Genomic DNA, 11,832 nt, shown 5'->3' with positions numbered 1-11,832 from the left:
TGATAGTTAAAGGCAGTTCATCATTGAATTCATTGATGTCATCTCTGTTCAGTTTAAATAGTGTCTGTTTTAATTTGCAATCAAGTCAACGATATCGCTGTAGATGAAGTGACCCCAACTAAGCAAGCCAGAGGCGACAGCGGCAAGGAACCGAAACTCCATCGGTGACAGAATGGAGAAAAAAACCTTGGGAGAAACCAGGCTCAGTTGGGGGGCCAGTTCTCCTCTGACCAGTCGAAACCAGTAGTTCAATTCCAGGCTGCAGCAAAGTCAGATTGTGCAGAAGAATCATCTGTTTCCTGTGGTCTTGTCCTGGTGCTCCTCTGAGACAAGGTCTTTACAGGGGATCTGTATCTGGGGCTCTAGTTGTCCTGGTCTCCGCTGTCTTTCAGGGCAGTAGAGGTCCTTTCTAGGTGCTGATCCACCATCTGGTCTGGATACGTACTGGATCCGGGTGACTGCAGTGACCCTCTGATCTGGACACAGACTGGATCTGGTGGCCACGGTGACCTCGGAACAAGAGAGAAACAGACAAATATTAGCGTAGATGCCATTCTTCTAATGATGTAGAAAGTACGGTGTTATGTGAAGTGTTCCGGTTCCAGTTTACCTAATTAATGCAGCCTAAAAATCCTTTAACGGATTTGGATATTAAAAGCATATTAGTATGTTATGTGTATGCTAGGTTAAAGAGATGGGTCTTTAATCTAGATTTAAACTGCAAGAGTGTGTCTGCCTCCCGAACAATGTTAGGTAGGTTATTCCAGAGTTTAGGCGCCTAATAGGAAAAGGATCTGCCGCCCGCAGTTGATTTTGATATTCTAGGTATTATCAAATTGCCTGAGTTTTGAGAACGTAGCGGACGTAGAGGAGTATAATGTAAAAGGAGCTCATTCAAATACTGAGGTGCTAAACCATTCAGGGCTTTATAAGTAATAAGCAATATTTTAAAATCTATACGATGTTTGATAGGGAGCCAGTGCAGTGTGGACAGGACCGGGCTAATATGGTCATACTTCCTGGTTCTAGTAAGAACTCTTGCTGCTGCATTTTGGACTAGCTGTAGTTTGTTTACCAAGCGTGCAGAACAACCACCCAATAAAGCATTACAATAATCTAACCTTGAAGTCATAAATGCATGGATTAACATTTCTGCATTTGACATTGAGAGCATAGGCCGTAATTTAGATATATTTTTGAGATGTAAAAATGCAGTTTTACAAATGCTATAGACGTGGCTTTCTAAGGAAAGATTGCTATCAAATAGCACACCTAGGTTCCTAACTGATGACGAAGAATTGACAGAGCAACCATCAAGTCTTAGACAGTGTTCTAGGTTATTACAAGTAGAGTTTTTAGGCCCTATGATTAACACCTCTGTTTTTTCTGAATTTAGCAGTAAGAAATTACTCGTCATTCAATTTTTTATATCGACTATGCATTCCATTAGTTTTTCAAATTGGTGTGTTTCACCGGGCTGCGAGGAAATATAGAGCTGCGTATCATCAGCATAACAGTGAAAGCTAACACCATGTTTCCTGATGATATCTCCCAAGGGTAACATATAAAGCGTGAAGAGTAGCGGCCCTAGAACTGAGCCTTGAGGTACTCCATACTGCACTTGTGATCGATATGATACATCTTCATTCACTGCTACGAACTGATGGCGGTCATATAAGTATGATTTAAACCATGCTAATGCACTTCCACTGATGCCAACAAAGTGTTCAAGTCTATGCAAAAGAATGTTGTGGTCAATTGTGTCAAACGCAGCACTAAGATCCAATAAAACTAATAGAGAGATACACCCACGATCAGATGATAAGAGCAGATCATTTGTAACTCTAAGGAGAGCAGTTTCAGTACTATGATACGGTCTAAATCCTGACTGGAAATCCTCACATATACCATTTTTCTCTAAGAAGGAATATAATTGTGAGGATACCACCTTTTCTAGTATCTTGGACAGAAAAGGGAGATTCGAGATTGGTCTATAATTAACTAGTTCTCTGGGGTCAAGTTGTGGCTTTTTTATGAGAGGCTTAATAACAGCCAGTTTGAAGGTTTTGGGGACATGTCCTAATAACAATGAGGAATTAATAATAGTCAGAAGAGGACCTATGACTTCTGGAAGCACCTCTTTTAAGAGCTTAGATGGTATAGGGTCTAACATACATGTTGTAAGTTTAGATGATTTAACAAGTTTATACAATTCTTCCTCTCCTATAGTAGAGAATGAGTGGAACTGTTCCTCAGGGGGTCTATAGTGCACTGTCTGATGCGAAACTGTAGCTGACGTCTGAATGGTTGCAATTTTATCTCTAATAGTATCGATTTTAGAAGTAAAGTAGTTCATAAAGTCATTACTGCTGTGGTGTTGGGAAATGTCAACACTTGTTGAGGCTTTATTTTTCGTTAATTTAGCCACTGTATTGAATAAATACCTGGGGTTATGTTTGTTTTCTTCTAAAAGAGAAGAAAAGTAATCAGATCTAGCAGTTTTTAATGCTTTTCGGTAGGATATGCTACTTTCCCGCCAAGCAATACGAAATACCTCTAGTTTTGTTTTCCTCCAGCTGCGCTCCATTTTTCGGGCTGCTCTCTTTAGGGTGCGAGTATGCTCATTATACCATGGCGTCAAACTGTTTTCCTTAACCTTTCTTAACCGTAAAGGAGCAACTGTATTTAAAGTGCTAGAAAAGAGAGAGTCCATAGTTTCTGTTACATCATCAAGTTGTTCTGAGGTTTTGGATATGCTAAGGAATTCGGATACATCAGGAAGATAACTTAAAAAGCTGTCTTTTGTGGTAGAAGTGATGGTTCTTCGATACTTGTAACAAGAAGTAGAATTTACAATTTTGGCTATATGAAGTTTACACAGAACTAAATAATGATCTGAGATATCATCACTTGGCTGAATAATTCAACACTATCAACATCAATTCCATGTGACAGTATTAAATCTAGAGTATGATTTCGACAATGAGTAGGTCCTGAAACGTGTTGTCTAACACCAATAGAGTTCAGAATGTCTATAAATGCAGATCCCAATACATCTTTTTCATTATCGACATGGATATTAAAATCACCAACTATTAAGACTTTATCTGCAGCCAGAACTAACTCGGATGTAAAATCACCAAACTCTTTAATAAAGTCTGTATGGTGCCCTGGTGGCCTGTATACAGTATCCAGTACAAACATAACAGGGGATTTATCATTAACATTGGTTTCTCTGGATAATGTTATATGAAGCACCATTACTTCAAACGAGTTATACTTGAAGCCTGCCCTCTGAGAAATCCTGAAAACGTTATTATAAATTGAAGCAACACCTCCCCCTTTGCCTTTTAGACGCGGCTCGTGTTTATAACAATAATCTTGGGGGGTGGACTCATTTAAAATAATGTAATCATCAGGTTTTAGCCAGGTTTCTGTCAAGCAGAGCACATCTATATTATGATCAATTATCATATTATTTACAAAAAGTGTTTTCGTAGAAATGGATCTGATATTCAATAAGCCAATCTTTATCATTTGTTTATCCATATTGCATTTGTTTTTTATTTGTTGAACCTCAATTAAATTGTTAACCTTAACTTGGTTTGGACGTTTTTTGTATTTTCTAGTTCGTGGAACAGACACAGTCTCTATAGTGTGATATCTAGGTGAAAGAGTCTCTATGTGCTGAGAATTAACTGACCTCTGTGACGGGAGGCAGCTAGCAGACGGTCGGTTTAGCCAGTCTGTCTGCTTCCTGACCTGGGCCCCAGTTAGTCAAGTATAAACACTACCACTCCAGTCCATCGGTTAACATCTTGTGAAGTGAAAAGCTGCAAGTTAGTAAGAAACAGATCCATTACGAAGACTTTTTTAACTTCAAACCATTGCTTTCAGCTACAATGAGTCTATAATCCACAACATTGCCTTCTCCAGTGAACAGCAAGCAATTTATAATATGCGGTCTTTAACATAGAGTTTCTTGAATATTTGACCCTTTTTTTGTTTTGTCACTATAATTTCATAATGAACCAAACACTCAATAAGTTTGGATGAAAAAAAAATCCCTGAGTTTGTGTTCTGTGCAGTTCATGGTTTAGTTTTAAATGAGGGCACAGTCTCAGAAACTGTCCCTGGAGCGACACCCTTTCAGAAAAGTATTAATATGTACCTTTAAGGTATTACTATGCTCGGAAGGTTTATGTCATTCCTCCCAGTGTAGTCTCTACAGGCCTCTGTTTCTCCAGACTGCTTGTCCAGAAGGTGGCGTCTCTAACCTGCTTGTGTGTCCACATGATGGGAACAGTACAGAATAATGATGCTGGACGCTCCCAGTTCCGAAGGAATATCAGAGGACGCCTCCTTCTGACTGAGGAACGAATTAAAACTTGATCGGTCACACCGCGCGCGGCAGTCAGTCAGTCACGTGGATAGTTCTCTACATATTGATTAGCTAGTGCTCTTACAGTACGCTACGCAAGATATTGTCAACGCTTTAACACCGACATATTTTAGATGCTTTTAAGTTTCTTTTTGTTTTTCACCACATTTTGATTTCACTAGTTCACTTCAATGGTGTTGTGTGATCAATTTAAATTTGATAGAAATTATGAATTATTATAGCTGCAATTAGTAAAATGCTGCAAATGGGTTTTAGATTTTTATTTTTGTTAATCTTTTCATTTGTTAGTTAGTTAGGTAAGCCTGCTTTAACCCTAAAACCGTATTCTGGACAAAATAATTTTGATTTATTTTAAAAAAATACTTCCCTTGATCTGAGCGGTACAAGACTTGGTTACTTTTAAGTTTGCCTCCTGAACACACACACATTTTTTTTATTCAATTCTACAATGTTAAGTGGGTGAAAAAAAAAAACTCCTTAATCTTGTATTTGGGTCAAAAATGGGCACCCATAGAAATGAATGGGAAAAACTGTAATTTAGAGCATTCTTCTTGTTTTTTTTTTGTAAAAATAAATTAATAGATCCAATACAATGCATATCTAACATACACTCAAATGTAGAGCTGATCCTGTACAACATTCTCATCATGGCAAAAACTCACACTCATACACACACACACACACACACACAATGCATTCAATGAGCCTGTGACAGAGCTGGGCTAATGTCTGACCATGTTTTTTGGTATGATCCAATCATCCACCTGGCTCATCACCCTCTCTCTCTCTCTCTCTCACACACACACACACACACACACACACACACACACACACACACACACACACACAATGTATTCAATGAGCCTGTGACAGAGCTGGGCTAATGTCTGACCATGTTTTTTGGTATGATCCAATCAACCACCTGTCACCTTCAGAGTCAGATCAAACTGCTACTGCAAGGTTTGTTGTTACTTCCACACAAAACGTTTATGTAGCATATGCTACCTAAACCTGCAGTGGCAGTTACTTTCTCAGTTCACTGCAAGCAGCACAATGAGAAGGAGGTTTAGTGCAGCAGAAACCCTGGATATTCTCCTGGAATCCAGTGGGGAAGAAGGAGACCAGGCAAACTGTGGTTTGGAGTCAGCAGAGGATCAAGGATCTGAACAGTGATACAGTGCTTCATAGAGTTCAGCCTATATATGCAGCCATTAAGTACTATAGCCATCTAGTGGCGATTGATATTATTGTTTTTTGTTAATTTAATACCAAAATGAGACACCAGGTGACAGCAAAGTCACTTCATCTTTAGGTTTTAGCTCTAAGAACTTATTGAAATTATATTTTAATGTAGTTAAAACATTTAAAAACATAAAAATAAGCATAATTTACATAGAAAATATGGTACTTTTGAGGTAAATAAATTCAAAAAAAAAATATATTTTTAAAAAGCACCATAAATGGATAGACAAAACTTTATCGAAGACAGTGATATAACATTTATAATAAATAAAAAATAGGATCACACCTGAGTCCTCTGTGCCCACATTTGTCCACAATTACAGGATTAAGGGCTATAAAGTGAATACGGTTTGAGGGTTAAATATGTTTTATTTTATTTATTTATTTATTTTTAGCACCTTTTGGCTTCCTCAGTAGCAAAATGTGACCCTAGACCACACAACAGTCTAAATTTTTAGAAATTTTTAGAGATTTATACATAATATGAAAACTGAATAAATAAGCTTTTGGTTTATGGTCTGTTATGATCAGACAATATTTGGTCGAGATACAACTATTTGGAAATCTGGAATCTGAGGGTGCAAAAAAATCTTTTAATTAAAAAATTAGGTTTTGGTATTTTTACAGATGGAAATATCTTCATGGAATGGCGATCTTTACTTAATAACCTAATGATTTTTGGCATAAAAGAGAAATTGATTTTTTTTTTTTTTTGCTCCAGGTTCACAAATGTTCAAAGACAAATTGTCATTTCTGTAATTTACATTTACATTTAACTTCTGTATTTTACTGTTCATAATTTTCTTTAAAGTGATTAAACCAAGTGGCAAAAATATAAGAGAAAAACATTCATTTCAAACAGTCTTTTTTTTTACAGTAAAATTCTGCCCATTTTTGTATCATATTATATAAGTAGCTGTATTTATTTTACATTATAGTGGCATTTACAGTATATTTGAATTGGCAGGGATCTGCGTGTCAAGTATATGAAGTGAAGGACAGCCAGGACCCCTGTGAGTCAGCAGACGTCATCCGGTCCCCTCAGAGTCACTATATTAATGCTCCCAGGAACCCCATTCCTTTCAATTAACCTTTCGCTGTAGACCACTGACGCAAATGCAGGCAAGATGAGAGGAGATCTGAACGTCTCATCAAGGTTTGTTTGTAATAAAAAGCAATAAAATCCAACTGTAATTAGTCCTGTGTTAACGTCAGATTTGACATGTCTTGGAAATGACACAAGTCTCTATTTGCAGTCTTAATATGGTATGCAATAGTTATTTCAGGCTACTTTTAGGGCTATGTTATTTTTCCTCCATTTGTCTCGTTCTCATTGCAGTCTATTTATGTATTCGTACAGCTTGCCTTTTTTGTTCTTGGTCTTTTAATAGTGCCATAAATTCTGTTTGTAGAGACAGGCCTGAAGCTGCAGTGACCGAAAAGCAGCGATTGAAAGGAGAGACTGTCACTTGAAGATTTCCTTCTGCTATCTTTAAGTGAGACTCAAATATCCTTTTTTGGAAGCGTACTCCCAGATGGTCACTTGATTTCTAGCAGCACACCTGCTGCACCTTCTGCTGGTTTCTAAGCTTGTGAATCTCATGGCAGTGATTGGTCGATCAGAGCGCTCCAGGAATAACAAAAGGCGCATTGTGAGCCGCATGAGGACCCTCGTTCATACTGGTCCCAGTCATATGGAGCACAACGCCTTTCTTAATGACAATTGATCAATCAGTAATATTTATTTATTTACGTTTTATTCAAACAGGAGCTGGTTTTGGTAAAAACAAACATACTGTATCCAGTGGGATCAAATGTCTATAAACTGAAAGAGAAATTGGAGGGACATAATTTAAATAAATATTAATTTAATTGAATGGTCACTGATCCCCATTTTTGGGATCACTGACTTTCATTTGAACACTAAGAATATTTTTTATGAAAATAATAATAATAATAATAATAATTATAATAACTAATAATTAATGTTAATTAAAAATAATTGTAATTAATTATCTAAATAAATTATTATTATTTTTATTTATTTGATATTTTTTATTTCATTCAATATTGCACCACTAATGAGAAAATGCCATTCATAGTTAACAAAATAATAAAAATAAATGAATAAATAATAATAATAATAATAATAATAATTTAATTAAAAAGATATGTAATTAACTAGCTAAATAAATAATAATAATAATTATTATTATTATTATTAGTATGCCATTCATTATTTAACCATTAAGAACAAATAGAAAATAATAAACAAACAAATAAATAAATAAAAAGGAATGTCTTAAATTGAATAAACCATCAATAAGCTAAACAAAATTGAAAGTTAATTCCTTTTAATAAATAAAACAACAACATGTAAGAATAAAAATAAAAATACTGTAATTACCGTAATTATTATTATTATTGCTATTATTATTTATATTATTATTAAATAAATCAATTCAATATTAATAACAATATTATTGTTATTGTTGTTGTTGTTGTTGTTGTTGTTTTTGAGGTATTTGCGGTCATTGGGAATGATCAAATGAATTTTATGCTAAAGCTGGGTAGAGTTTTTAAATTCTATTTTAGCATTTGCATATTTGCACAGGAAGTGATGTGGAACGCAGTAAGAGGCGAGTGCAGAGGGATCCTGGAGCACATGCTGAAACATCAGTGAAAGTGCAGTCGGCAGCGTTACGTAACTCCTCCGGCTCCAGGGCTCTGTCAGATACTTCACAAGAAGCCCTTACACAGTCAAATGTTCAACAAATGTATAATTAAGCTAAATATGAATAAATAAAGGACAGGGTGCTGCAGTGTTGTCTAGTCTAGCCTTTAAAAATACCACAAACACTACGGTAAATGTCAAGTAATGAGTTGCACTGATGTGAGAAAAGGTTATAAAATTCATTAAATGCTCATTAAATTCATAACTTAGCATGTATTAAACATTATTTCAGCCTCTTGCATAAGTCATCTCGGTCACAGTCTGGTAATTTTTTAATGCCTGCTTAATTTGAGACTCTAGGTTTGTCCTGTTTGGAAACGTGAGGGCGTCTGGTCTCAGCTGACGTGGGAAGAGACGGCTGGTTTAGACGCTGATAGAAGCTGAAGCTGGAGACTCTGAGAGTCCCTCACGTGACACAGGAATGGCACAGCTGTGTGAGCCCTGTTTGGATTATTCAATCAGCCCACAAATCCTCAAGCTCCCACTCTTTTTTAGTCCTTGAAAAAAGGGCTTGAGGTTTGAGTCATAAAACGTTTTAAATCACACAGCACCTACCAGCTGAATATTAGATTATTTAAATGTTATTATCACTCACTTGTTAGCTGTCAGGAATCTTGCATTGTAAACAAGCCAGACACTCTCAAACTGTTACACCTTATTTTTAAGGGCATTGCATTAAAAAAAGAAGAAAAGAAACACACAAGGTTTCGGGATGTGTTTTTTTAAAAGGCTGAAACTCCTTGAAACTGAACTTTTGATTGATTTAGAGTGCTGCGTCATGCGCAATAATCTGCAAAATATGTGAAAATACATCTATCTAGCATGTTTACATAGAAAAAAAAAAAAAAAAAAAAAAAGAAAAATCAGTGGTGAGGAAAGAAAAACACTTTCAGTGTGTACAGTCCTTTTGAAAAAGTTATGCCACAATCAAAATGCTGTTAGTTATATATTAAAAAAATCAGTCTTATAATCCACAAGTAATCCACACGACTCGTCCATCAATGAACATCTTGTAAGGCAAAAAGACGTGTGTTTGTAAGCAATAAATCCATCATTAAGGCATTTTAACTGTCACTTCTAGCCGAAATATGAGTCCTCGCTCCATAGAAATGCTTCATCCAGTGAAAAGTCCACCCACTGATACATTTTTTCAGAAATATTCTAGAGTGCTTTGTCTTGTAAAAGTGGTTTGATCTGTGCATATTTCTCACCTGATTCAGACGATTTGACTTTTAAATCTGAGAAAACAATATTAAGATTGAAGGACCCATATTTTATTGAGTTAAAAGCATATTAATGATGAATTTGTTTCTTTTTTGAGTTCATAAGACATTATTTGATGGACTGGAGTGGTGTGGATTACTTGTGGATTATTTTTATCAGCTGTTTGGACTCTCATTCTGACGGCACCCATTCACTCCAATGGTGATGCAATGCTAAATCTCTCCAAATCTGTTCTGGTGAAGAAACAAACTCATCTACATCTTGGATGACCAGAAGGTGAGCACATTTTCAGAAAATGTGAATCTTTTGGGTCAACCGTTTCTTTAAGAGAGTAAAACACTTTATAAACTCAGTACACACGGAGACATCACATGACAAATCAACAAAATAAAGATTTGAATACGTTTTACATCATGGATTTATTGAACAGACAGCTGGGACATTAGTTTATGATCACAAAATACAATAATTACGGTCATTTAAAAATACATCCCTTAAGAACGGCATTTAACATTCAAGTGGATGTTTAAACACAATCAATTCAGCAAGAAATGTTTGAGAATAGAAGGGCAACGATCTCAAGACTCTTTACGATGAAGCAGAAGTTAGAAACATGAATCTAAAGCTAAACTCCTAGAGGACTTCCAACTCCCTCCCTACAACTGCAGGAGCACAGCAGTGGATAATGATTATTTAACTGGCATTTCTATACCCAAGCATGCACACAAACACAGTTCTCAGCTCTAATGTGTGCCCTCGGCACAACCACTTGTCAAATACTTTCTTTGCCCTTAGGTGGACATATTATGCAGCTTCGTTCCCAAATAGAAAAAGAGGCTTGGATGAAGATGATCCGAAGTGACAACTTTGCTGAGAAGAAGGGATGCTCTTTGATTCACAGTGTAAGAAAGAACAAGCAGGATCAAGGCAGGATTTCGGTTTTTAGGGTATTACACTCAGTTCTTTCGTGCGATGTGCAAGCTGTACATTTCGGATCGAACAGTTTTAGCAATCTAAGGCACCCAGCAAACAATAGAAACATGACGTGACAAGCACCAAATGATGGGTTACTGATATTGTAATATGTGAAACTAGGACGTTAATACGATAAACATTTATACATGATCTCCTCACATATTGCTTAGGTTAGAATTCCTATGTGATAAAGGTAGCAACAACAAGCACATCTGACATTAAGTTAAGTTGAGAAATGACAGGCCCACTTGATCCATAAACGCATTTTATTCCACTTCAGATTGGATTAGGACATGAGTTTAGATTAGAAAACATATGTGAGGACACTTCAAGGAGACTTTTGATTAGTTGCTCTAAAATTGTAATTCTATACAATGTTATTGATGTCTCCACCTAAAGTGAAGTTAAATATCCAGTTTCAAAAATGATGTTATATTTAGCATTTTGGATTTTAAAAGTGCAGTTTTGCGGGAGGCCATTTGTGCCCTTTAATATATGGCTTTATGTATTTAAATATACAAAACTTGCCTTCAGACCTGATGCTAAAAAAATATCAATTTTAGTCAACTTTAAAATATCAACAACTTCAGACCAAATGCAGTTATACAGTACAAGGTTACAAATTTTGTGTACTGACAAAAAAAAATAAAAAAATAATAATATATATATATATATATATATATATATATATATATATATATATATATATATATATATATATATATATATATATATACATATATATAATAAAGCACTATTGCTGTTCAGTTACAATTTGGAATCCATTATTTCTGTAATGTGGTGTATTTCCCAGTTAAAAGCATATGTAATGAGAACATATGCAGGATCGATTTTTATCTATTGAAAATTGCATGAGATGTGGAGACTGAAGGCTGTGTTCAAACTTGACCCAAAATGAAAATTAGCTGATAATTTATTCACCCTCAGGCCACCCAATATATAGATTATCACAAAAGTATCATTACATCACTTGCTCACTAATGGATCCTCTGCAGTGAATGGGTGCCGTCAGAACAAGAGTCCAAACAGCTGATAAAAACATCACAATAATCCACAAGCAATCCACACCAATCCAGTCCATCAAATAATCTCTTGTTAATTGAAAAGTTGTGTCTTTAGGTAAAACAAACCAAAACAAATATATCACAGTGCCTTAATGATGGATTTGTTTTAGAAACCGTTTTTTATTTATTTATTTACTTTTTTGCTTTAGATGACATTAATCGATGGACCG

Source organism: Carassius auratus, chromosome 20 (assembly GCF_003368295.1).
Source record: "Carassius auratus strain Wakin chromosome 20, ASM336829v1, whole genome shotgun sequence".
Lineage (NCBI taxonomy): Eukaryota > Metazoa > Chordata > Actinopteri > Cypriniformes > Cyprinidae > Carassius > Carassius auratus.
Note: the sequence above shows the minus strand (reverse complement) of the source record.